Raw genomic sequence first — 26,135 nt, forward strand, 5'->3', positions numbered from 1 at the left:
TACTACTCTGTCGAATATCAAAAAAGAATTCGTAGTGATATGATATATTTTAGTACACAACTTGAGCATATTAAAATGTAAGTAATATTATTTATTGATTGTAGGGGAAGGTGTTGTACCTTGGATATGCGTGTACCTCGGTCCACTTGCTAATACTACTACAAAGAAAGAATTTAACGGTTACCGGCAATAGTTAATTGTTCCCACCAGTCATAGAGGGCGATAAAGTGTTACTTGAACGTTATGAATGAATATCTGGATGACCAGTGTTGTGTATGTTTATTTTGGTGTAGCTGTGTAAAAATTTAGTTTATTTTGCAATCTGCAAATCTGCAATCATCCTATCTGATGGTAAGTAATTTGTACTCAATTTTATGCTTAATTATAAATTGTAGTTTACATTTTTATTTGCTATAAATAGTTACTTGCCTTAAAGTATATTTTTCACTTGTTTTATTTAATAAGAAATCAGGACGTCACCACTTTGTACCTCAGACCTAGTTTAGGGCTTGTACCTTGGACCGGACCATGTCATAATTTTTGAATTATTTTATTATCTGATTTTGTGTCGTTTTTATATACGTATAAGTATACTTTTTTAAATAAATACTAAATTAAGTTTTCTTTTTCATGGTAACCATGACTTGCAGCATAAGCGGAAATAAAAGACGACCTATTAATCCAAGCAATACCAAGTGTGCAATAGAAAAAGCTCTCAATGGTGAATTGTTCATACGGAAAGCTTCTCGCTGTTATAATGTGTAGGTACGGCGGAGTTTTGTTATGAAGCGAGCAATAAATGTCAACAAGTTTTTTCAATTAAAGAAGAAAATGGTATGAAAGATTATTTAATAACAGCAGCACGCCTTCACTACGGCTTGACAAGAATGGATGTTCGTTGTTTTGCTTACCAATTCGCTCTTGCAAATGATAAAAAGTTTCCATCATCATGGGAGCAAAATAAGAAAGCCGGTAAAGGATGGCTAAGATATTTCCTAAGGTGTTACACAGTATAATTATCACTTCGAAAAGCGGAGCCTACAAGCCTAGCAAAATCCACCTCGTTTAATAAAGCCAATGTCAGCTCATTTTTTACAAATTACAAGAAAGCTCTGTCTCTAAATGAATTTTCGCCACACAAAATTTGGAACTGTGATGAATCTGGTTTTATAACCGTCCATGTCCCTCTTAAAATATTTGGTCCAAAAGGCATAAAACAACTTGGACAGATGACAAGTGGAGAAAGAGAACAGAATATTACTCTAATTGCGGCAGTAAATGCCTCTGGTACTCATATTCCACCTATGATGGTGTTTCCTAGATTACATTTCCCATATGTTAAAAGGAGCTCCTGTAGGCACAGTTGGAGGTGCCAATTCATCTGGCTGGTCTAATGAGTCACTTTTTTGCAGTACCTGGAGCATTTTAAATGTCATGTACAACCATCTATTGAAGACCCAGTTATTTTACTTCTTGACAACCATGATAGTCACGTTAATATACCAGTGATTCAGTTTTGTCTATACAATGGCATAACATTGGTAACTTTCCATCCTCACACAAGCCACAAGCTTCAGCCGCTCGACAGAACTGTCTTTGGGCCATTGAAAACGTATTACAATACAGCTTGTAGAGAATGGATGCTTATGCACCCAGGGCAGCCTATAAGTATCTACGACGTTGCAGAGTTAATATGGAAAGCGTTTCCAAAAGCTTTTTGTCCATCGAATATTCTTAAAGGATTTGAAGTATCGGGGGTTTATTCCCTTAATGAAGACATGTTTCAAAAACACAAATTTCTCACCTCTTAAATTTCGGATCGTCCACTAGTAATTAACCTTATATAGCAGAAACAACGATAACATTGTCAACTTTTTACCCAGTAGCCCTACATTGAAAACAACATAAGTTAGGTATTTAATAAGAACATTTTATTTATTATTAAGGCCTTCGGCCACCATTTTACCTTTAAACCTTCAGCCATTTAAGTTTCTTTGGAACTTCAGTCATTTTTTAGGTCTTCAGCCATCTTGTACAGGACTTTATATAACATAGAGACAAATCTGCCAATTTATTTATTAAAACATGTTTGTTTAAATGTTTGTGTTATGCTTGGGTCTCTCTTGTGATAGTTCTTGCTACCATTGTTTGTTTTAGGGATTAGCCGAACTACCTCTGAGAAGAGCTAGTCACGGTAGGGATCTTCATGATTGTCTTTGTGGTGGTGAAAAGGTGATACTTTAGCTAAGGTTGACCTCCTTACGATTCTAAGTCAATCGGGGATTTTAAAACGGTGCAACCCACGTAGTTAGTATCTTACAAAATGATTTTAAAATATAGTGGTTGTTTTAATTATATTAATTATTTTATATCTATACATGGAAATCATCTCAAAAAAATAATCACAAGATTGTAAGGAATTAAATTGATTTTGCTTTAATTAATCATGGATTTAAATTAAGTATCCATAGTGCTAAAACCTACCGAGGTATGAATCAGACCCCAATAAAGTCGTTATCAAGCTCAGACAAAAACTAAAAACAATACGCAGAAATAAACCAAAGAAGTGAAATATTGAAATACTTCGAAACGAAGCTAATAAAGAAAAAGTAGAAAACAAACTTAATGAAGACCTAAAAAAACAATCACAACAGGAGACGAAGAAATAGAAAATATAATGGCCAACCATAAAAAATATCATAGTTAAGGTACAAAGAGAAGAACTCAAGAATACCAAAAGTAAGAAACGAAAAAAATGAATGACGGATGATATTTTGAAACTCATGGAAGAGAGAAGAAAACGCAAAAATAACCCACAGCTATAGTAAGAAATCCGAAGAACAATATATTCAAAAATTAAAAAAGCAAAAGAAAAGTAAATAAATGAAATGTGTGATGAAATAGAAAACCTAGACAACAAACATGACACATTCAACCTCTACAAAAAAGTAAAACAAACTAACTTCCAATAATAACAAGAAACAGAATATACCCACTCTAGCTGACAACCAAGTAAGAATAATTATAGAAGAAGCAAACAAATTCAAGTATTGTAGGAATTTATCGGGAAATCCTTTGCGTATGACAGACCTGAATTGTAACAGATATCGACGTGGGAAATGAAAGGACCCACAATCCTAGACATAGAGGTAAGGTAAAACATGCGATACAATGTGTAAAGAATTGGAAAGCTTGTAAACCAGACGAAATAGAAATAGATAGTAATAAAGTATAATAGTAATAAAGTGGCGTAATACCAAAAGAATGGCTTATTAACTCCTGCAAATGCGACGAATTTAGGCTCATTAGCTTAATGAGTCACTTACTAAAAAAATTCTTGTGTTAGTACATGAAGATCATACAGAATAAAATTTATAAAAAATGTAAAATAGACATAAAAGACAGTTTGGTTTTAGAAAGACCTTGGAAACAAGATAATCGCTGCTATGCAGACGATACCGTTCTGATAGCAGAAATAATGGGAGACTTACAAATATACTAGACAGAGTTAATAATGCATTAATGAGTTAATAATAAAGTAATAGTGCAAAACCGTTGAAAACTGTCGCATTGACCTAAATAACACTCAATTGGAACAAGTTCACAAATTCAGATACTTAGGAGTAGCACTAAATAATAAGGGGGATACAAATATAGAAATAAAAACAAGAATAGCCCTTCGAATAGAAAAGTCCTTCTGTGTGGAGTTAAAGCCTGGACATTAAAATGAAATAACATAAGACGTCTACAAGCGTTTAAAATGTGGCCTTATCGCAAAATTCTCAGAATATCATGGACACAACACATTACGAATCAAACAGTATTAAACACCATAAATAGAGAGTTAACAATGAATAAGATAGGTGAAACCTCGTACCTAGGACACATAATAAAAAATGACCTGCTAAAAACATAATCTGCTACGAATAATAATTGAGTGGAAGATATGAGGCCGAAGAGGAGTAGTAAGAAGGGCCACGTCATATCTTCGCAATATCAGAGCTTGGACGGGCATGAACTTTCAACAATTACTAAGAGTAGCGCAGAATAGGGAACATTGTGTTGTAGTGATCGCAAACCTCCAGTAATGGAGTGCACTAGGGGAAGAAGTTTTTTTAACAATTTTAAAAATAGATAGCTGATTGAGGAGAGATTTATGGTGGCTAAACTAAATACAACATATATAGCTTAATGTCCATTATATTGTGATCATTTTATTAGTTTTATAGGCCTGATAATGGAGTATAAATTGTAGGGCAGGCATATTTTCGACGCTGAAGTACCTGAGGGTCTTAAAAGTACCCTTGTTTTGGACGCTGACGGAAGGATTATCGCAGGTACCAGATATTAGATATAATTAGGGTTTAATGATGTTCATTGAAATTTACTTAGTTAGTAGTTATTAGTTTCATGGAAATTTCAACGTTAGTAAGTAATCGTGGTAAAATTTTGCTCAGAGTGAACAGTTTTACTTTTTCTCAAGATAAAGTACTAAAATCGGGAGAAACGTATTGGAGGTGCGTAAAACGGTCGTGTAAAGCGAAGATATTCACGAAAGGGCCAGAAAAGTTAGTGATCCGAAGTAATCTAGAACATAATCACGAGTGTGATATCAAGACGCTTAATAGACAGATTGTGCGTAGCAGTGCCAAAAGGAAGGCTACAGATAATTTGACCAAAAGGCCGTCCAAAATCATACATAGTGCGTTGAAAGAAAATGTAGATTGCTTGAGCCACATGTCTGTTAAAGACGTTAATTTAATACGAAATCAAATATACAGTGAACGGCGAATGGCTCAACCGAAACTGCCCAAAAGTAAAGAAGAAACTATTGCTGCGGTAAATATTATGAATATCAAAACACTTAAAGACGAGAATTTTATATTTGTGGTTGATAATTAACGATTATCATCTACTCGTGTAACACTAACATGCGTTTTCTGTGCGGCAGTGAAACGATTTATATGGACGGTACATTTAGTTACTGTGCTCAATATTTCAAGCAATTTTTTACCATACATGTATTTATCAATGGACATTATATACCATTGTGTTATTGTTTACTTCCCGACAAATCGGAACAAACCTATATAAAACTATTTAATGTTTTGAAACGCAAATGTGAAGTAATTGGTCTAAAATTCAATCAAAAAATCATTTTCTCCGATTTTGAAATTGCTATCCACAATACTGCGCGTTTTGAATTTCCAAATGTGCACATTAAAGGGTGCCGTTTTCATCTTATGCAAGCTTGGTATCGTAATATCGGTGGTTGTGGCTTAATTCGGGAATATAAATTGGCAGACAGTGGAATATCTAAATGGCTGAAATATATTTTTGGGCTGCCATTTTTACCTCCCTCAGAAGTCGAAGAATCTTTCATATATGATTTTATGGCTATTCATTCAAAACTACTTATTGGACAACTACATTGGCGACCACGCAACATTTCCGTCGGAGATGTGGGCTGCGATGAGTGAGAGTTTACAATTAACAACTAATGCTTGTGAATCGTTCCACTCGCGTTTTAATGATAATTTTTACCATGCTCATCCAAATATTTTCCATTTTATTGATGTTTTAAAAAATTTTAAAACTGAAACTTACATTAAAATTAATAGTGTCTGTAATAGTGAAAGTAATAGACTTAAAGATCCAAAGAGTAGAAAAAAAATTATTTTCTTTAGAAATAGGATACATGAGTATCAAACTAACTGTATCGCTCGATTCCATTTCGTAAAATGTATGTCGTATTTATTTCAAAGTGACAAATAAACCTTATCAAGCTTAATCTCTAGAATTTTATTACCTGACTTTCCATTTACATTTCAATTACACCCAGCGTCCAAATCATGTATGCAGAAACAGGTAATTTTATTTTTCAGTGTCGAATTTTAAATTTAGCGTCCAAATCATGCACGCCCAAATTGTAAACTCCGAAACCAGTCGTAGAAACATACCATCAATTAGTACTTAATAAACTTAAAGGATTGTGATTAAAGACTTTTCTTTCAAACAAACAGAACAAAAAAGAAATTGTAATCAACATGTGATGAAATTAAGCTAAGACAGAATTTCAAAAATGTTAAGAGTTGCGAAACTAAACAGAATAAAAAAAATATATTTCTCAGTAACCGCAGATCAAAGACCAAACGTATATAAAAGGAGAATGAGAAGGAATTAATATTACTTAGCAATATAGTACATTACGTCAAACTAAAGGAAGCCTGTGGTATGTAGTGTAAAAGAAAAAATAAAATGAATTTCAATTTCATACAATAACTGTCAATTATACTATCCAAATCCGTGTTAATTTCTAGGATTGGTTTTAAATCAGCAGAAGGGGTCCAGGGAGGAGAAAACACTCGTGGCTCCAAAACTTGCGGCAATGGTTCGGATTATCATCTGCTGAACTATTCAGATCTGCCGTAAACAAAGTCAGAATAGCCATGTTGATTGCCAACGTTCGGAACGGACAAGGCACATGAAGAAGAAGAAGGTTTTAAATCACCAAATCTTGACAGCTTGACACAGTAAAGATAATGTATAAAATAATAACATGGAATAAAAGTTTACTTTTTGAAATAAAAAGAATAAACATTAACATTATGAGTATTAGCGAAACAAGATTACCTAATAACGAAGAATGAAGGTATGATCAACAATAATTCCTATGTTCAGCTGCCTTTATTCGAGAGTCCGGTTGAATAATACCGGTGCCAGCTCCCCGTATCCTTGCTTACTACTATTATTAGTTTATATATATATTGTCATACTTTTTCTTTCCCAACCAAAGAAAAAAATAAATAAAAAGATCCATTGGAATAAAATTTTAAGATATCATTAAAAACAAAAATGTATATAGTAATTTAAGATAAGATTTAGTGTAGATAAGAATAGAAATTTGTTTGGCAAACGACCTTTTTCCGTTTCAAACTAAATTATCAAAAAACCTTTGTTTAGAATTAGAAGACATTTTACCTGTAAGTTAATCTTTTCATTGTTTGTATAGTCGAGTATTAAATGACCATATTCTAATCTTTTGAAATATGTATAAATGGTGTATTGACAAAACCAATTTTAAAGTAAGCTATTTAGTTTTTCTCTGAAACCGAAATTAGGCTTTTCCAAAATCATGGTAAGCACAATTTGAGCTTTTGATTGGACGGTCGTTTTTAAATGGGAATTTTGTGAGCCGATCATGAGACCGGAGAAAGGAGTGATATTTTGGTCATTCAAAGGAAACAGTCGTTTGTCTCAAGATAGGGTGTGGTTCGTGAGTTTGGATACCGGCGTAACGAAAAGAAGTGAATAGTTTGCAGAAGGAGATAACAAGTAGATTAAAAGAGGTCCTTGTATCTACCGTGGGCATTTTATAAAGTATATGTGAAAGTATTCTTACGGCATCAAGTTGACAAAAGGAGGTCCTGGTGTCATAAATAAGTAGCTGAGTTTGGAGAAGTGAATCAGGTGTTTTTTGTGTAGTCTGCAGGAGGTTTGCAGAGACGTTAAGAAGGAGCCGAGGTGCCAAAGAGGAGAGATCACATCGTTGAGGAGACTGGACTTTTCTGGGTATGTTCCAACATACAACTCAAGAAGAAAATAAGCTGTAAGTGTTTGTACAATTGAATTTTATATCTGTGAAGGATCGGTTTGACATCATGGTCATTAGCATTCAAATTTAAGAACTGAGGTTTTGTTAGGCTAATCAAAAGTTTAAAGTTTTGTTGTTTCTTTTTTCAAGTAAAGAAAATTTTAAGTAAAATTGGTTTTCACGTAATATAAATGTATGTAGCTTTATAATCTTATTATTATAAAAATTTGATTTATTTTCTTGTATGCTGATTGATAAGATAACGACAGAATTTAATAATTGTTTTATTCGTCATATAAAATAAAGAAACGTAAATCTTTGTAATATAATATATTTGTATTCTTATCCTTTCTTCTCCTGCCCGATAAAAGACAACTAGAAAATCTTTTGAATCCATCGAACACAGGTAAAATAAGGAGTTTATTGTACTTTTGATAACAAATAAGTTATATTTTTTTATTGGCTCAATAAACTAAGATTAAAGTCGAAATAAACAATCATAACAAATGCCCCCAACGTGTAAGGCGTAGAAAGTATTTCTAGTTAAAATTTAAACGGATAGAGAAAGAAAGCAGATTGATTGAAAATTTATTTGCCGATGGTTAAAGTTTATAATATTTGCTTTTATGACATTACATTTCAAATTTCTCTAGGTACAAATTTTTACATGAAATAATTTATGATATTTGATTGATTTTTACAACTGACAAAAGTTTTAAAATTTTATTGCATTTATTTGAATTTATTGCACTTGGGATAAGAGGAAAAGTTTTCGTCTTTGCAACATTACTCGAATTTCATATTTGGCGGGGATATTATTGCACAAATTTCAAAGCTTCATATTTGGCGGGGATAAATATTCTAACGAACATGTCGACCACAAGGAGTCAAAGCAAAACGCAGGAAAGGAAAGAGGATAAGATAGAAGAGGAAACAATGATTGATGAAGGATCGGACAATGAAGGAGATACGAAATTGTCAGAAAAAGGAATTAGAAGAGTTAGAAGAAAAATTTGAAATGGCGCTACAAGAAGACAGGAAAGAAGTAGAAAGGAGATTAAAGCAAAATGAAAAACAAATGACAGAAATTGAACTAAGAGGAGTAGAGAGAAAAGAAGTTATTATCCATGGAACAAGCGAAGCGAAATTACAGTTTGGCGGGGAGGTAAGAAAACTGCACCCCGTACCGTTCATGAATAATCTAAAGAAGAAGATACAATACATGGGAAACTTTGAGACAGCTAAGGAAATGATCAGAAATCATTTCAAAGATGAGGCGTGTCTATGGTTCGACAGCAAAGTGGACGAATTTGAAAATTGGCAAGAATTTGAAAATAAATTTCTGAATTTTTTCTGGGGAAAGACAGAGCAATTACAGATAAACAAGGAATTGCAAAATGGGAAATACCATGAGAGGATGGGTATATCAGAAAAAACATACGCATTGCAAATGTACAATAACGCAAAACATCTGCAATACAATTATTCATCCGAGCAATTAGTAGAGTTGATTGCAAGACACTTTGATGACACAACTGAAGATCAAATCAATCTACAAAACTACAAAGACATCGATAGTTTATGCCAATTCCTACAAATAAGGGCATCACGGATACAGGAAAAAAGAGCAAGAAGGTCACAAGAAAATTACAGACACCGAGAAACTCAGGAATACAGAGAGAGAGGACAAAATTTTAGGAGGGATTACACTAGACGAGAATTTATTCCCAGAAGGGAAAACGAAAATAGGGAAAACAGAAGAGGAAATGATGATTTCAGAAATCGGCTATGGAATGAGGACAGATATCGAGAAAATCACAACAGAAATAACACACGCGCATATCCCGAAAACAGAAATTACAATTGACGAAATGAACAGGAATATCGTGGAAACCGGAACGGATATGACAGACCAAAAGAAAACAGAAGAGAGGTAAATCATACACAAATAGAGGAAATGAGAATGAAAGACACAGCGATGAAAGAAGAAATACGGAAGAACAACAGACGGTTTTTCACGAAAGCACCCACTAAAACCAAAAAACCAGGCAGGAATTTTTTGTCACCCGAAGGAATTCATTAAATTAGCAGGAAATAATGAGGAAAGAAGAGGAGTTAATTTAAAATTTGTAGATGGTTTCATAAAAAATAGACCAATCAAAATTTTGATAGACACCGGTTCAGAAATAACATTGGTAAACAGAAAATTAATAGAAGAAGTGAGTTTGACAAATTTAATTTACAAAATACCAAGGGTAAATTTGGTGGGTGCAAATAAACGGACATTGGCAACGATAAATGAAGGAATACGAGTGAGGGTACGATTGGATGAGAAAATGTATGCACTACAATGTGTAATAATGCCAAACATGTCGCATGACATGATTGTAGGAGTGGACGAACTGACAGAAAAACATGTAGTCATAGATTTCAAAAGTAATACGATGAAACTAACAGAAGAAAAAGAAGGAGAACAGGAAAATGAACATGGGAAAAAGAAAATTGATAATTCGGAAAAAGAACAAACAGTGGAAATGAATTTGGCAACGAAGCAAGGACAAAGAAGAAAAGGAAGAAAACTTAAGAAAAGGATAAAGGAAGTCAATACCGGAGATTCCTCAAAAGAAGGGATGAGCCCCGAAGAAGAAGAAGAAATCGTGTCAACAAAGGAAAATGAAAAGGATATGATTGAAACAGTGGTATTTAAGGAAGAGATTAATGAAAAAGAGGAGGAAAAATTGGCGTTAAATATGTGTCAAGAATCTGAGGAAAAAGAAAGAAAATTGATATGTGGAGAAGAAAAAGAAAATGAGGTGCGTCTGATGTTAAAAGAACACGAAACTTTATTAAATAATGAAAAGAGTGGCAAAAAAGTACGAACATTCTTTTGAGGTAAAAAACTTGGGAAACTTTCGATCGAAGACCTATCCGATCCCATATAAATATCGAAACTTTAATAAATGATGAAAAGAGTGGCAAAAAGGTACGAACATTCTTTTGAGGTAAAAAACTTGGGAAACTTTCGATCGAAGACCTATCCGATCCCATATAAATATCGACAACAGGTGAAAGAAGAAATTAATAAAATGTTGGAAGATCAAATAATTGAACGATGTGATTCACCGTATATTAATCCAATTGTTATAGTAAAAAAAAGCAGTGGAGAATTAAGACTATGTTTAGATGCCAGAAATATCAACCAGCACACGGTATCACAATATAAATGACCTCTAAACATCGAGGCCATATTTGGAAGAATTACAGGATCACACATATTCTCTAAAATTGATTTAAAGCATAGTTTTGGGCTGATACCTTTAGCTGAAAAATGTAGAAACTATACCGCGTTCTCAATTGATGGTATTGTATACAGGTTCAAGGTAGTGCCTTTTGGTTTACAAAGCGCTTGTGCAGCATTGGTACGGGCTCTACATTCTATTTTAAATCGATACGAAGATTTCATAGTCCATTACATCGATGATTTGTTGATTTTTTCACGAGATATACAGAGCCATATGAAACATATAAAGATAATTCTGGAAGAATTGGACAGAGCGGGATTAAAATTAAACATCGAAAAATGTCAATTTTTCCAAAAGGAAGTAATTTATCTAGGTTTTCAATTGGACACTACAACAGTTAGCTTAGCCGAAGACCGAGTCAAGCTCATTGATGAATATCCAAGACCAACGAATTTGAAAACATTGAGAGGTTTTCTTGGCACGATCAATTATTTTAAAAAACTAATTCCCGATTTAAGCCAAAAGGAAATTCCTCTAATAAAATTGCTGAAGAAAGGGATAAAATGGAATTGGAAAGAAGAACAGGAGAAGGCTTTTCAAATATTAAAACAAGAATTTGCAAAAGGAACAAAAATATACCACCCCAATTATAATCTACCATTCATACTCCGAACTGATGCGTCAATACAAAAGTTTGCAGGAGTTTTGTGACAGATACAAAACGACCAAGAAGTGCCAATATGTTTTATATCTCGGGTGGCCAAAACTCACGAAAGAAAATATAGTGTGACAGAATTGGAATTTGCCAGTGTACTATTTTGTGTAAACAAATTAAGATATTACTTATTGGGAGCTAAATTCACAATCGAGACGGATCATGCCGCTTTGGTTCACATCATGAAGAACCGATTGGTGAATAATCGGATACATAGAGGCATTCTATTACTACAGGAGTACGATTTTGAATTCCGGTATATCAAAGGAAAAGACAATATCATAGCCGACGCGCTAACACGGGATGAAGACACAGGAAAAAAGGAAGCAATTACGTTACATGTGGGACTAAATATCTTGACACAAGAAGAAGGTGTATTCTCATTAAATGAAATAAGAAGAGACCAAGGAGAATTGGAGGAAAGAGAAAAAAGAAGAGCGGAAATAGAAAACGACATATATTTCAAGAGAATAGACGGAAGGGAACTATATTTGGTGACACAAACATTGGCAGAGAGGATTGTAAAAAGTTTACACGAAGACAATGGACATATCGGTAGCAGAAAAGTCTGGCTGGTTTTTCGAGAAAATTATATTTGCCGACAAGATTACCGCATCGCAAAAGAAATTACACAAAAGTGCCAGATCTGTCAAAAATATAAAATTAGAAATTTCAAAAATGAAAACGTTACAAAAAATATTATATCCCGGAACAAATTAGATATTGTAGCAATAGATATGTTAAGCGATCTAATTATGACGACGAAGAGGAATAAACATGTTTTAGTCATGGTAGATGTGTTTTCCAAATATGTAAAATTATACAGTTGCCGTACCACGAAAGGGGAAGAAATAATGAGAAAAATCGACAATTTTATAGCCACCGTAGGAACACCAAGAAGGATTCTTCTAGACAATGCAACATATTTTAGAAATGATCGTTTCAAGGGACAACTTCGAGAACGGGGAATAGAGACAAATTTTGTTAGCATCAGACATCCACAGAGTAATCCTTCGGAACGGTTTATACAGGAAGTGACGAAGTTTCTACGGATTACAACAGAGGGTCAACATCGACGATGGGATAGGAAAGTCGCCGAAGTAGAAACGTATCTAAATACCATCCCGAGCACCGTAACGAAAGAGACCCCAGAATATATAATGAAGGGTATAATGCCACTAAGACCATGGGAAGATAGAGAACAAAAGGAATACACACAGATAATAAAAAATGTGCAGAAAAGATTGCGGAGAGCAAACGAAAAATATATCCAGAGGCAAGACCAAAATAGGAAAAGAAGACCAATTACTTTCAAAAAAGGTGAAGGTTATGGTGAGAGCATTGCGCGTGTCCAACATACCTAGCAACGTGTGCGGAAAGTTAATGCCTGTTTTTGAGGGTCCGTACATAGTAAACAATGAGAATGGGATAAATAGTTATGAGTTGAAGCACATAGAATCAGACAAGATTAGGGGAATTTATAATATCAACGATGTTTACAAATATTATGAATAAAATACTGGTATTGTTTTTGCATAGAGAAAAATCCCTGCATAATTCAGTAATTTTTATCATATGCAAAGGCGGGGATTTGTCATACTTTTTCTTTCCCAACCAAAGAAAAAAATAAATAAAAAGATCCATCGGAATAAAATTTTAAGATATCATTAAAAACAAAAATGTATATAGTAATTTAAGATAAGATTTAGTGTAGATGAGAATAGAAATTTGTTTGGCAAACGACCTTTTTCCGTTTCAAACTAAATTATCAAAAAACCTTTGTTTAGAATTAGAAGACATTTTACCTGTAAGTTAATCTTTTCATTGTTTGTATAGTCGAGTATTAAATGACCATATTCTAATCTTTTGAAATATGTATAAATGGTGTATTGACAAAACCAATTTTAAAGTAAGCTATTTAGTTTTTCTCTGAAACCGAAATTAGGCTTTTCCAAAATCATGGTAAGCACAATTTGAGCTTTTGATTGGACGGTCGTTTTTAAATGGGAATTTTGTGAGCCGATCATGAGACCGGAGAAAGGAGTGATATTTTGGTCATTCAAAGGAAACAGTCGTTTGTCTCAAGATAGGGTGTGGTTCGTGAGTTTGGATACCGGCGTAACGAAAAGAAGTGAATAGTTTGCAGAAGGAGATAACAAGTAGATTAAAAGAGGTCCTTGTATCTACCGTGGGCATTTTATAAAGTATATGTGAAAGTATTCTTACGGCATCAAGTTGACAAAAGGAGGTCCTGGTGTCATAAATAAGTAGCTGAGTTTGGAGAAGTGAATCAGGTGTTTTTTGTGTAGTCTGCAGGAGGTTTGCAGAGACGTTAAGAAGGAGCCGAGGTGCCAAAGAGGAGAGATCACATCGTTGAGGAGACTGGACTTTTCTGGGTATGTTCCAACATACAACTCAAGAAGAAAATAAGCTGTAAGTGTTTGTACAATTGAATTTTATATCTGTGAAGGATCGGTTTGACATCATGGTCATTTGCATTCAAATTTAAGAACTGAGGTTTTGTTAGGCTAATCAAAAGTTTAAAGTTTTGTTGTTTCTTTTTTCAAGTAAAGAAAATTTTAAGTAAAATTGGTTTTCACGTAATATAAATGTATGTAGCTTTATAATTTTATTATTATAAAAATTTGATTTATTTTCTTGTATGCTGATTGATAAGATAACGACAGAATTTAATAATTGTTTTATTCGTCATATAAAATAAAGAAACGTAAATCTTTGTAATATAATATATTTGTATTCTTATCCTTTCTTCTCTCCCGATAAAAGACAACTAGAAAATCTTTTGAATCCATCGAACACAGGTAAAATAAGGAGTTTATTGTACTTTTGATAACAAATAAGTTATATTTTTTTATTGGCTCAATAAACTAAGATTAAAGTCGAAATAAACAATCATAACAATATATATATATATATATATATATATATATATATATATATATATATATATATATATATATATATATATATATATATATATATATATATATATATTGTTGTGGTATTCAAAATTGAAGAGTGAAAATATTAAATGTACGATGAAATCAATATTTCAGAGATTATAGAAAATAAAAAATACTCCGAGCTGCCTGGAATTAACCAAAGGTAATCTTAGTCATAAATAAAGCCATAAAGTGTTCAGTAATCCGGGTTTGCGCCATGAATAAGACAATAAAAATAGTTAATAAATAAATGGTTGTTCGGAATATGTAAATACCCAGTAGAAATTAAGTGTCCTTGTAGAAATAATATGAATTAGGAAAGTTTGTAGGTATTTCTGATTTTATGTGGGAGTGGTATGGAAATTTCTGATTGGCCGAGAATTTGGAAAGTGGATGTGGGTGTGTATAATGAGAGGATGGATGGATGGATAGAGGAGATGAGAGGTTAGTTAGTTCCAGTTTCTTAAAGTGAATGGTTAGTTTTCGAGTTGGTCTCCAAGGGTAGTAAGTGATAAAGAATAAGTTGTGAGTTGGTGAAGTAAGTGTGTCCGACGATAGCTGATCTGGTACAAATTTGTAAGTAAACTTTTCCTACTTGTATTCTACGTATCGCTGTTTATTTCGGAACGAGAAATTAAGTTTGGCGAGAGGAAAAGAGGCTGGCATCATTGGAAAGGTACGTGCATTCGAAGGAGAGCATTGAAGACACTAAATTCCAATATCTTGTGTAATATTGCAAATTACATAGGAAGCTGCTGAGAACTGATAGTTAATTTTGCATAGAACGAGGAATTGGACAACTCAAGGCAGAGAAAGCGTTTCAACGGGAGAAACATTCATAAGATATTCAATTTGAGAATTTTGGGTCAAATAATATTATATCATATGTATTATATCATTTAGTAACGTGTGAATAAGTTGTCGATAGTCGAAGGAGATCAAATTTGTTCTGAGAGGGGACACGGAGCTGTGGAGAGAATTGGATAATTCATACAAATTTTTCTTGGTACAATCGATATATCAAAATTGCATTAGGAAGGACACTGAATATTATTTGATTTGTTTATGTAGAATAATAAGCTGGATTTTAGATTGTAATTGTATTATATTATCCATGCATTATTGAAGGTTCACGTACGTAGAACGAATATTGTTTGATAAACATTGTATGCTAATAATTTTTGAAGGTATTTTAATCATTATTTATTTTATTTATTTTATTACATTATCTTCATATCATGTTATGTTGTTTTATTTCGTTATTCTTTGGACCTAACCCATCAGCTGTAAAGTATAGATATTGAAGCACGAGTAAAACCTGAGATAACAAAATTGAAAGGTGTGATATATATATATATATATATATATATATATATATATATATATATATATATATATATATATCTCCCATTACCGAACAATGGCTTTTATATTGGCAATAATAACTTTGTTTACGGCAAAACAGATTAGCGGATCTTGGTAGCACTTTCAGAGATCTTGGAGCCAGGATGGTCTTCTTCGGCCTGGGCCGCCTTTTTCGGCTTTCGGCAATCTTGATGATGAGGTGTAGGTGATACCTCTCTCAAGCATTTGAGCAAATCATAATAACGTATATATGTATATATGTATATATATATATATATATATATATATATATATATATATATATATATATATATTGTTTTGGTTTTTAGATGAAGCAGAACTAATCTGACTTGACAATGGCAAGTGTGACCTTGCCGAAACATTACTTTTTCTAAGTGAACGAATTAACACTTTATCTCCTTTTTGAAATGTGATTGGTTTTTTTATTTTTCGATTTTGTCTTCTGATATATTTTTCAGCTTTCCTCCTAATTCGGTTATTCACTTTCTGCATTACTTGTTCTAACATATCCTGATTATATTCACTAATCCATTTTCTGTTTCCTATATGGCCAAACATTAAATATTCTGGTACTTCCTCTGTATTTAAATTATGTGTATTATTTAGAAAATATTCTACTTGTGGTATATGTTGCTGCCACGTTTCATGTTGATTCTGGCACACTATTCTTAAATATTTTATAACTTCTTTAATATATCTTTCTGCAGGATTTGCCTGAGGATGTCTGATACTTGTAAAATGAATGTTGATTCCCTTTTTCTCACCAAATGCCCGAAATTTTTGGTTGTTAAAATATGTAGCATTATCTATTATGCAATTTCTAAATGATCCTATTTCTTCGAAAAATTGATTAATATATAATTTCAATGTTTTAACATTTGTTCTGGAGCAGGGATTTAGTTTAATAAATTTTGTATATAAATCCACTATCACTAGTATATGCTTTTTTCCTGTTGGACTTGGAACTAAATTTGAGATGAAATCCATGGAAACTGTATGTAGTTTTTCATATACAACATTAGATCTATATGTGTTCTGGTTTTTGAAATTCTTTTCTTTGTTTATTTGACATATTGGGCATTGGGTAGTAATTTCTTTTGCTATACTTATGTCATTCTTTGCAAAATAATTGTTCCTAAATAGCATCCATAGCTTTCTTGAACCAATATGCGCATATAATTGTTATGTAAATTTTTCAATATTTTCCTCGCCAAAGTTCTACTTATTACATATACTTCTATGCCATTTATTATTTTATAATATACCCCATCTTTCCTAAGGTCTTTTTGTTTTTCACTCAAATTGATCTGATCTCTTATAATTTCTTCTTTGGAATATAATCCAGTGCTTTCTACTAACTGATTTAATCCAATTTTTATTGTTCGTTGCCCTTTTTGTGATGTATTTTCTAACCTTGATAAAACATCTGCCACTATGTTAGATTTTCCAGAAATGTATTTGATTTTAAAGCAGTATTCACTAAGTATTAGACTCCACCGATGTATTCTACTGTTTCCATATTTGTTATTTAATATAGATGTTAAAGATTGGTGATCTGTTTCTATAGTAAATTCATTACCCAACAAATAAAATCTTAATTTTGTGACACAGTGTATGATACTTGCTAGTTCTAGTTCTGAAACTGAGTAACCCTTTTCATGTGGCTTTGTAATTCTTGAAATGAACTGTATTGGGTATTCGACCCCATCATGTATCTGTAATAATACCCCTGAAAATCTCTCTATCGATGCATCTGTTCTTAATATGAATGGCTTAGTGTAGTCTGGGTGATATATTTTTAAATTTGACAGAAAAATGTTTTTGATTTCTTGGAATGCTAGTTCTCTTCTCTGATCCCATCTCCATTTTACACCTTTTTTCAGTAGTTCAAGTAATGGAATTTCTTTTATACTTAGATCTGGTATCATCCTTTTATAATAAATAATTATTCCAATAAATCCTCTTAAAGTTCTTAAATTGTGTGGTGTTTTATATTCCTGAACGACTTGTGTCCGTTCTGGATCCATTTCGATTCCCTTAGTGTTAAGTTTATAACCTAGATATATTACTTCTTTTTGAAAAAATGTACATTTTTCTTGATTTATTTTTAGTCCAACTTTGTCTAATCTGTTGATTATAATTTTTAGGTGTTTCTCATGATCTTCAGCAGTTTTAGAAAAAATTAATATATCATCAATGTAGTGAATTACAAAATGTTCATATTTATCTAAAATATCATGAAGACATCTACATAGAGCACTGCAAGATGATTGAAGTCCAAATGGTACTACTTTGAATTGATATACTACTCCATCTATCTAAAATCCTGTATACTGTCTACTTTTTCTTTCTAGAGGTATTAACCAGAAACTATGCTGTAAATCGATTTTAGTGAAAAATGACATTCCTGTAATTCTTCCTAGTATTCCATATATACTCATTGGTGCTTCAAATTGCTTTTCAGTAATCTTGTTAATATTCCTTGCATCCAAACATAACCTGATTTCACCTGATCTTTTACGTACTACTACTATAGGGTTTATAAAACGTGTATCTGCCTTCTCAACGATTCCATCTTCTAACATATTATTAATCGTTCTGTTTACTTCTTCTCTGTATTTATATGGTATTGGGTATGATTTTGTTTTAAAATCTTTTTCTTCTTTAACTTTTATACTATGGATATAATTTTGTGCAATTCTATTTTCTTTATTGACAAGTCCCTTGTGTTGCTGCAATATGGAAACGACTTTTGATTTATATTCTTCAGGGCAATTAACTTTTATCACATCTTCTTCTTTACAAATAAAATTATTCTTCATTATGTACTCATTATTCCTTGCTTCCAATTTTACGCACTCCACCTCGTAGGCATCCATCTGCTTAAAATTTCCATTCCTTAAATATTCACTAAAATAATTATTCTTTACATTCTTTTGGGACATTTCCCTATCATCAAAATACATTTCTTCTTCATAAACATCATTATTTTCTTTTAATAATATCCTATCAACTCTTATTCCTTCTTCCACCTCATCTTTCTGCATAAATTTAATTATTTGCCCTTCCAAAGTTACCATTTTTTCTTCAAAATCTATCTTTACTTTCTTCTTTTCCAATTCATCATTTCCCATTAATATATCAACACATAAATCCTTGACAATAAATCCTTGCATATTAATTTCTTTATTAAGAATATTAATTTTAAAATTGGCTAGTTTATCAATTTCATCCAACTTCTTATTATTTGCACCAACAATTTTAATTTTTGGAATCTTTATTATATCTGATAGTTTTAATGTATTAAAAATAAAATTCTCCGAGACTAAAGTACTTTTTGAACCAGTATCTATCATAATTTTAACCATTTTATTTTTGGCCAAAGCATTTATATAAATTAAATTAATAGATTCAATAATTTTATCTTCATCTAAAGAAATAAATTCAGAAGGTTTTTCATAATAGCAATGGCCTAACTTGTTATTCAGAAAGTTTACTGAACAAAATTTTGATTTTTAGAATTGTCAGATTGTATCTGACCACTTGGATCTGATGTCCTATGTCTTTCCCTACTATGACTTCTACTCACATTTTCTTGCCTTGTACGATTTCGTTCCCTGTCTTCGCAGCTTCTATTCCTTCGTACACAATTTACCTGTCTGTTATAGTTAGGTCGCTCTGTATTTCTTCTATTGTTAAAATCTTGTCTATTATAATTAGTATTGTTATTAAAATTTTGTCTATTATAACTAGTATCGTTATTAAGATTCTGTCTATTTTGATTATTGTTATTATTATTAAAATTTTGTAAAATATGACCATACCTAGTATTAGTGTTATATGATTGTCTATATTGTTGATTATCATTTTTATTATATTGAAAGTTATTATTGTTTTTTCTGTTGTTATTATTACTTGTCATATTGCCTCTTTGTATTCTTTGAATAAAATTAATAAAACTATCTATTGTTTGAATATTTTGTACAGTTACTGTTTGCACAACATCAGCATCAAAATGTCTAGATACATTTAAGACTGTTTCTTCCTCTCTAAGTGGTGGTTCCAAATATTTTGCAACCGTTATCAGTTTCAATGCATAATCTACCATATTTGATTTTAAATTGTGATTATACTTTCCAAAATATAGAATTTCTCTAAACTTTGCTTGCTCTAATTCACCCCAATAATAATTTAAAAATTTATTTTCAAATGTTTGAAAATTATCTAAATCATTTTCAATACTAGCAAACCAAGTTGCTGCATTGTCATTTAATGTCATTCTAATATAATCTTTAATATCATTAATATTATTCACTAATCTTAATTTATGTTTTAAACTGTTTATGTATACTCTAGGATGCAAATTTTTTATATTACCAGTGAATTTAATCCCAGTCTTATTTGTTAAATTTAAGTAAGGTCTTCCTATGTCTCTCATTTGTGAAATATCATCTATTCTCTGTTCCACATTTCTTATTTGATTACTATTTATTTGGATATTTTGTTGTATATCGTCTAATTTTTCTTCTGTGTTTCTCCTGTCTTCGTTAATTTTTACTTCTAAGTTACAGTTCTGCAACTCTATTTTCTGTTCTATATCTATCTTATTATCTTGAATAATCCTCTTTACTTCTGTCCTCTCATTTTCTATCCTTTTCTTTTAGTCATTCCGTATATTTTTTATTTCATTTGCTGCTTTTTTCTCTGCAGTTTCAAGTTTTTTATCCATATGTTTTTCTATCCTTTGTCCTCTCATTTTCTATCCTTTTCTTTTAGTCATTCCGTATATTTTTTATTTCATTTGCTGCTTTTTTCTCTGCAGTTTCAAGTTTTTTATCCATTTGTTTTTCTATTTGTTTTACAATTTTATTATTATTATCTTCTATTTTCTTTTCTAATTTTCTATAATTCTCTTCTAACTTCTGTTCCATTTTTTTCATGTCTTCTTTGACTTCTTTTGAATTCTCTTCCAATTTTTTTATGTCTTCTTTGACTTCTTTTGAATTCTCTTCCAATTTTTTTATGTCTTCTTTGATTTCTTTTGAATTCTCTTCCATTTTTTTGTATTCTCTTCCATTTTCTTGTTCATCTGCATCATTAATGACATCAAAGCTGCCATATTGACATTTTTCTTTCTTTCTGGATTCATTTCTGCAGTATCTTGTGGAGCTTGAACTAAAATCTCCTCTTCTACAGGTTGTGTTTCTACTTCAACATCTTCTTCATTCTTTTTGCTTCTTGTACCTTTCTTTCCTTGAGACATTTTGAGACTTTACTTGTTCAAATATAATTAAAATTAAAATCTATAATTTTTTCTTTCTAATGATAATTAATTTAATTATAAGAGAGCACTTAACTTCCCAAACTAATTCTTTTAAATACAGAGCCCCACGTTGGGCGCCAAATTGTTATGATGTATTGTTTGTGAATGATGAGCAATGAGTATTTTTTAATAATATAGGGTTTTTATCGCGGTTCTCAAAGAATTAGTTTTGAAGTACTTTTTTAAATTATCTTTATTATATCTATTATCAAACACACATATATATCTAACCTACCCAATGTAAATTTAAAATAAACTATTTTTAAATTGAAATTCTTATGAAACTAATTAAATTCTATAGACAATGTAAAATTTAAACAAACTATCTTCAAAATTGAAATTGTTATGACACTAACTAAATTATATTAACAAATTTTTGTACCTTTCTGTCACTGAATGCCTAAATGAACTGTTTTCCACTGTATAGATTATAATCACCACTCAATGTTTTCTTCGCAGCTTCGGTTATCCTTGTTTTTGTGAAATTACTTTTTCCAATTATCAGCTTCCACCAATTTAAGATATTTTTCTTCACCAGCATTTATAAACCACCAAGCAAACCAGCAAACAGCATTAATATTTATTCTTCTTTTCTATATACCAATATCCAATCACCAAATATATTATTTAATTTTAATTTTCAATTAATACTTCTTGCATTATCCAATCACCATTTATACATTACATAATTTTTAATCTTCAATAATATTTTCTTTATACTGTTTCTTAATCTTCATTTAAGTCACTATATTGAACAATTGGACCTTCTGTCTGACTATAATTGATCTGACTTCTATTTCATGCTAACTCTAATTAACTTTCATACTAAACTTGACTTCATAGTAACTGTAACTCATAACTGATTGACTAACTGAATGGACATCTTGAATCCAAATCATCGGGTATTTATATCTTTTTTCATGTTCCAGAATCATCTAGCAAGAAATCATGTTCCATTTGTTCTATTAAATACATGTCTGAATTGTCTGGAACAAACCATTTCGCAAACAAGGCCATCTCCGGTGATCTAGAGAATTCCTTACTTTTCTATTGATAATTTTGTTGACATTTAGGCTTTTCAGATCAGAATATACACTTAAATCAGTAACTATATATAAATTAAACATTTTAAACTAACCTTATTATTATAACCCCACTTTATATTCCTAATTATGAATTTCTATCTGTCACTTTAAAGAGTATGTATATCTGTCTGTCACTCAAATGTATAGTTGGTTGCCTAGTCACATGGCTCACTTAAATATATCTACCACATTATAATTACTAAAATACAACTTTTTACAATTATTATATGCTAATTTCTTAAAAATGCCCTCACATAAATATATTTTTATAAAATTCTCTAGTATATAACTTATTAAAATAACCAAATACTTTTTATATCTAATATTATCTAGTATATAATTTATAAATTATTTTCTTTAAACACCAATTATCTCAATATATATATATATATATATATATATATATATATATATATATATATATATACCTGGTTTATATTTTACAAAACTTCATATTAAACTTCATATTACTGTGTACAGAGTGTGATTTTGTCGGTCGGTGATTTGATTTTTGTCCCAACATTTTCTTTTTATTTTTTCAAGGATTTGAAATCCTAATAATGTGGATTGTGGATTAATTCCATTAAATATAGTAAATAACATAGACATACAAAAAATAAATAGTTTTAAAAATAATAACAATAAAAAATATATACGTACCTACTATGTCACAGTGTTAGATTATATAGATGGATAATCTGAAAATAAATAAAAAATACATTAATAAAAAGAAGATATTAACCTCATTATATAATAACATTAATATAAGTAAATGTTAAATTAATATTAACACAGCAATATGTGTTAAATACGAAGAGTAAATAATAGAAATAATACAAAGATGGAATGATAGGGATGGCAACGACATATCAATAATATCGATATATTTGAAAATTGTTTAAATTTCATCGTTAAACTTTCGATATATCGGCACATATGTCGATATTTAAGATTAAATGTAATTAAATTAAATTAAATTATTAACATATCATATTGGTACGTATTAATATAATTTTTAAATCTTACATATTTATTATATTGCTATTACCATAGAAACAACCTATTTAAAAAAGGAAATAATCTATTGATGTCTCATCAGTAGCTGTCGAGATCAATCTTCACTTTAAATTATGTCGTATGATGTGCGATTATAATAAATAAATATTGAGTTTCACATCCAGTCTTTATCCATTTATTAGGTATTCGGCAGAGTGTGAATATTGTTTTGCATTTAATAAAACTAAAAAATGGGAAAATCCAAAGTTTTAAAAACATCCGGAAATACTTCCAATATTTACTTTTAAATTGTAAAGAAATCCTCATCCTTTTATTTATTATTTTTTATGTTATAATTACGCAAGAATATATCCATAATATATTAAATATATCGATGTATAATATTTTTTATAATCCCTAGGAAGGAATACTTCGAAGAAATATACATGGCAAAGCCGCATGAACTGATAATATACCCATTGGCCTAATGAAAGCAAATACCGAGTAATCAATAGAAATGCTACATAAACTTTAGAACAAGATATAGGCTAATGAAGAATTACCAAAGGAGGAATTGATATTAAAAATACACAAAAACGGAGGCAGAATTAGATGCAATAATTGGCGTGCAACAACAATACTAAGCATGATAGAAAATACTGCTGTTGTAGAATTGTATATCTGGGCTTTTTAATAACTAACAAGGGCTGTACTGAATAAATAAAGCTTTGGTCAGCAATCGCAAAAAGCGCTATGCCAAAATTAACAAAAATTTAGAAAAGCCAGTAAATAACTATCAATACAAAATGAGACTAGTAAGAACTGTAGTTTTTCCAGTTTTCACTTATGCATTGGAATGTTGGACCCATATGGAGAAAGATAAGAAAACTATAGATGTATTTGACATCTACTTCTGGAGACGAATGCTGAGAATACCACGGGTGGCCTGAAGAACAAATCAATGTATACTGAACTAACTAAACATAAATATCACACTACAAATAATATTCTATTGAAAAATATATAATAAATGGTCTTGAAAAAGTTACCATCCAGGGAAAGGTAGAAGGCAAAAGAAGTCAAGCTACATGTCCCCCACGATGTATGGACCATATTGTTGCTACTATTGGTGCTCCATTGCCAGAATGTGCTAGAATGGCAGAAGATAGAAAGACGTGGAGGAACATTGTAAAAATCAGCTAATAACTTCATGATATCACGATACCTGCATCAGGATAATGACTAAGAAGAAGAAGAACACTACTAACCGCCACATCTAAAGTTTTGACCAAAATGATATTGGAAAGATCGAAGCCGCAACTAGATAAGAAACTGAGAAGTAAACAAGCAGGCTTTCGTGCCAAACGACCACCATTAACCATATTTGCACCCTTAGAATATTCTTGAAACACGCAACTAAATGGAATAAAGATATCAGATCATCATGGCATCTACACTCCTAGCGAAGTGTTTGCCATCCATTTAGGGCTCTTCCGATTTGTCGCTGGGAATCAGTCCACATTGACATTTTGGTTTTACAATTTATTATGTGACTTGGCGTCTTCTACAATATTTCTTCATTCTTTCCTTTTTTTGCTTATGGTTTTCCAATCTCTAACTCCCATCTTACTAAGGTCCGCAATTATCTGGTTCTCCATTTAGTAATTTTCTTGATAACTACTTCTGGATTTTTCCTTTATAGATGTCCCATCGGTCTAAGTCTCTGTACCTTAATAAATCTGAAGATGTCTTCTCCTTTCAAAAGTTCTCTCACTTCTTGGTTCATTAGTTTTCTAAATTCATTATTACCTAAGTTTATTGGGCCTACTATTCTCCGAATGATTTTTGTCTCTAAGATCCTCAATATTTCTTCATCTTTCTGTGTCGGGCACATTACTACAGCACCATATGTAATTACTGGTCTAATAGCTGCTCTGTAAATTTTTTAGTTTAGTATTCTGAGTTACCTTCTTATCTTTGAGGAAGTTGTTGTATTTCCAGTAAGTTCTGTTTCCTGTCAGAATTCTTTCATTGATTACTATGCTTCTTTCATTAGGAACATGAACGGGGACTTATTACAGGGGAAAGATATTTAGACTATTTTTTCAAACTTATATTCCCCAATATTTAAACTTGTCACATTAACTGTACTTTTGTTGAGCATGTTAGGAATTTTGTTTTATTTTGATTTATTGCCAAACCCCTCTTAGATGCTTCCTTGCATACCTTCGCAAACTCTTCCTTTAAAATGTTTAGGTTTCTACTAATCAGTGCTATGTCGTCAGCGTACACCACAAGTTGCGACGTTGATGTTATAATTGTACCTTTCATTTCAGTAGCTATTATTGTTCCTTAATGCCGTCATCTGTTATTATTGCTGCCGTCGATCCCTCCATTGTCATTTTCGTAAGCTTTATGAGTTTCATTGGGATATCTAAATTTTTCGTGTCTTCTATTAGGTCGGGTCTTATTAGACTGTCAAATGCTTGCTTGAAATCTATGAAAAGGTGTAAGTCGATATCATGTTCGTAACACTTCTCAATTGACTGTGTGATTATGTGTATTGCGTCTATTTTTGACATTCCCTCTCTAAACCCCTGCTGGTATTTTCTTATTTTAGTTTCAATATATTTTGAGAGTATTTGTCTGATTAATGATGTCAATATTTTGTAGCAGTTGTTTAACAATGTTATTCCTCTATAGTTGTTACATTGTGTAATGTCCCCTTTCTTTAAAATAGGAAATATCCACCCTGTTTTCCATTCTTCGGGCATTCTTTCTTATTCCCAAATCCTTATTATTAGGTCGCATATTGTTCGTTGCAATTCTTC

The 26,135-nt window shown here is 31.4% G+C and overlaps 1 protein-coding gene across 7 annotated transcripts in view; it reads right to left on the bottom strand.

Annotated features, from left to right (window-relative positions):
* The window catches only part of LOC140447590 (methyltransferase-like protein 22), a 540,943-nt gene that overhangs the window by 339,395 nt on the left and 175,413 nt on the right, over positions 1-26,135 (bottom strand). For all 7 annotated transcript variants that reach the window (XM_072540330.1, XM_072540329.1, XM_072540324.1 and 4 more), the window contains exon 2: positions 22,969-23,006. The gene's annotated coding sequence lies outside the window, so the exon portion shown is untranslated. The remainder of the gene's footprint in view (positions 1-22,968; positions 23,007-26,135) is intronic.

Source organism: Diabrotica undecimpunctata, chromosome 8, assembly GCF_040954645.1.
Source record: "Diabrotica undecimpunctata isolate CICGRU chromosome 8, icDiaUnde3, whole genome shotgun sequence".
Lineage (NCBI taxonomy): Eukaryota > Metazoa > Arthropoda > Insecta > Coleoptera > Chrysomelidae > Diabrotica > Diabrotica undecimpunctata.